Source organism: Rutidosis leptorrhynchoides, chromosome 4 (assembly GCF_046630445.1).
Source record: "Rutidosis leptorrhynchoides isolate AG116_Rl617_1_P2 chromosome 4, CSIRO_AGI_Rlap_v1, whole genome shotgun sequence".
Lineage (NCBI taxonomy): Eukaryota > Viridiplantae > Streptophyta > Magnoliopsida > Asterales > Asteraceae > Rutidosis > Rutidosis leptorrhynchoides.
In genome coordinates, this window is record NC_092336.1 from 592,465,653 (window position 1) to 592,469,084 (window position 3,432).

General features: G+C 31.0%; 1 long non-coding RNA gene across 2 annotated transcripts; it reads left to right on the plus strand.

The window, feature by feature from the left end:
- Window positions 1–360: 360 nt before the first annotated feature.
- LOC139845611 (uncharacterized) lies at window positions 361–3,190 on the plus strand. Of its 2 annotated transcripts, XR_011758407.1 has the most exons (6): window positions 361–468; window positions 557–648; window positions 739–880; window positions 1,695–1,813; window positions 1,906–2,063; window positions 2,157–3,190. It is a non-coding gene; the product is annotated as an uncharacterized lncRNA (long non-coding RNA). The 2 variants fall into 2 exon arrangements; XR_011758406.1 differs by having other exon boundaries at window positions 1,695–2,063.
- Window positions 3,191–3,432: the final 242 nt, after the last annotated feature.

The following is a 3,432-nucleotide window of genomic DNA, read 5'->3' on the forward strand; positions in this document are numbered from 1 at the left end:
AAATCTCAATTTGTATGTTAACATTGTATAAAATTCAATTTTTAGCCTATGATTTGAGTTTTGTTTTTTTTTTTTGTTTTTTTTTTTTTTTTGTATTTCAATCCGAATTTTTTTTTTTTTTTGAGTTTTTTGTTTAACAAAAGAAAACTACTTACTCTAATAACGATGCTACATGTGCAGGTGATTCAATTGATTGATTCGTGTGTAACGTTGTTATCATGTAAGTTTTATACATTACGCCTTTTGAAAGACTTTTATGGGGAAACTATAGTGGTAAAAAGCTTTTTTCACTAAATTATTTTAATGATTTTCATGTTGCTTTACGTGTTAGTAATGTAAATTGGATAATTTGTGTTATAGGACAATCTTTCTCGTGAAAACATAGGTGCTGTTAAAGTTCTTCAAGACTTACTTCCGGAACCTGGGAGACTTCAATTTATTTACGCTGATTTGGGAGATGCAAAAGCCGTATCCTTTTAAACATATAAATTTTTGGTTTTATCAATTATCATGTTAAAAAATTACACGTGTTTGTTTCCTTGATGAAGTGTTTTAGCTGAATAAAATATTTTTTGAAACTGCATTTGATGCAGTGATGCATTTTGCGGCGGTTGCATATGTTGGGGAAAGTACACTTGATCCGCTAAAGTAAGCGGCCATTTTTATAATATCTGTTAACTTTATCTTAAAGTTGTTCCTGATTCTCGATCTTTTTTTCTTTTTTTAATGATTATGCAGGTATTAACACAATATTACATCAAATACCCTGCTTGTATTGGAGGCTATGGCAAGACACAATGTAAATACACTAATATACTCTAACACATGTGCTACTTATGGAGAGCCTGAGAAGATGACAATAACAGAAGAAACTCCTCAGGTATCCTGGTACTAGATGTGTCAAAATGGGTGGGTCAGGCAGGTTGTGTAATAAGTTAAAATGGGTAATTTTTGTATTTATTGAAATACGTTGGACCGAATTTGACCAAGACACTTTCTTTCAACAAAACAATTTATGTAAATATAGTTACTTGTCAATTGTTATGACAAAAAGTTATTATATTAATCGTTTCGTTTAGGTTTAGGAGATTTGTGAGTACACGGTGTTCTCCATTTTGGCTATATATAGCTTCGTTTAGTTCTTTATAAAACAATGGGTTTAAAAAATGTAGTCCCACAAGTTATTTTGGTTCCATTTCCATTCATATTTATTGAATATTAGATTACTGTAATATTTTAGTTCCTTAATACAATTTTATTTAATGCGTTAATTTGGACCTGACCCAACATATATTAAGTACTTCTAGGTATAGCTTCTTAGAATTTGTGCACCTCTTCGAGTTTCATATGGTTTCTGTACTTAATAAAATTGTATATTTCCATTAGTGTTACTTCATATAATGTATGATACATACCAACTGATAGTGTCTCATTTTTTTACATTGACAAATACTTCGTATGACGTACTTAATAAAATTGTATGTATGATGTATGATACATGCCAACTCATCTACGACATCAAATTGTGGTTTTTGTATTTTACCCCTTATCAAATGTATGCTCTTGCTTCTTTCTCCCCTAATTGTCGATTATCAGATGTGATTTTATGAACTTAATGATATTAGTAACTATGTATATTTGATGATAAATCTCATGATTCTTATTTTTACATGTCATAATGGCTACGTAATAAGGTTCGTTCTATAACGTTCATCGTTGAACACTTACTTATGCATTCAACACTTTTGGTTGCTATTTGCAATGGGCCTAAAAGAAACACATTAGTATCGGTCAGCCATTCCATGTGATTCAGGTACGAATTTTGTGTTTTTTGTATTGATTTTATAATCAAACAAGTGTGATTAAAAATTATATTTATAAATCACTGCTGTTATGCATTGTTAGATTAACAATGTGACATCAAATTTTAGTGGACTAAAATTAATGATGGCTATGAAAACTCACACACTCAATACTTATGCTTTCAATACTTTTGGTTGTTGTTTGCAACGGGCAAAGAAGAAGCACATTGGTTTCACTCAGTCATATTCCATGTGATTCAGGTACACATTTTCTGTTTATTGTTATTATTTTTTTTTTTCGAATTCAGCAACTGTGATTAAAAGTGACATTTTGATATCATTAATTTTATGCAGGGGTATAGTAAGAATGTGTCATCAAATTTTAATGAACCGCTATGCTGCAGATTTTGCCATTGTAACTCAATTCTGTCAAAGTAAGGTTTGTTGTTTATACAATAAAATCTTTCAAACACTTCTATTTTTTGTTACTAAAGAAAAGTATGTAGGATTTTACCACTATTATTTTATAGTAAAAATACATATATACGTATACGTAAATGTATACGTATACGTTGACATATATATACAAATACATAGACATACATATTACATATGAGGTCTCAATTGCTCACATTAGGGTTTATGCTGGAAAATTGACTCTCAAACGTCAACGGGTCAGGTCTGTGATTGATAGAAATATATATGAGGTCTCATTGTTCATGATAAGTATGTTGTGGATTGGGGGTGTTGTCGAACATCCATTATGGTAATAGGGTTTATTTGGGTATTGTTTTGTACTTATATGGTCAAATGGCAGAGTATTGGGTCAAAGTTAGTGGTACTAAGTTGAAGCTTAAGTGTGGTGAAGGTATTTTTAAGGGTATGATATTTTTTGGTAAATATTGTTCTAATAGTGTCATCAGAGGTGTTTGGATCTGCACAGGTTATTGCTACTATGCTTATAATAATAATAATGCCCTTCTGCTTCAATTTTTGGTCTTGCTATAAGGCTGACTTTTGACAGTCAATGGGTTATGGATTGGAGAACTGCATTTTCAGTTGTATGTGATCAGCTTTGGTATATAGAAAGATTTGGTGATACAAGGTATACAAGGGGTGGAAGTATAAAGATTAGCGTCAGAGATGGATATAGAAATTCTTTTCTCAACCTAATCCTTTTTGATTGTATAAAGCATAGTTTATATTGGTATATGTTTATTCTTTTTGTTATCAATCATGTTAAAAATGACAATTGGCTCTTGGATGTGCATTAAGACATCTTTTAGGCTTGGTTTGTTGGTCATTTTTTATGTAGGTCATTTTGGTTATCATATGTAAGTGTTTTGTTTGTTCACTAAAAACGCCCCCTCGGACATACCCGTTGTAGTTGTACCTATTTTTTCTTATACTATTGGATTTTTCCGGGGGCTGCCCCTTTATCTAAAAGAAATATATATATATATATATATATATAGTGGTAGGATCAAGAGGGAAGTAACCATTCGGGGGGAAGCGGGGGGGAAACAAAAACTTTTATTTTTCCGTTTTTTGAAAAAACTTTGTTCACGAACATTATAGATGAGATGAAAATATGAACATTTAGTAGAGACACTTTGTGATAAAAGTTTTT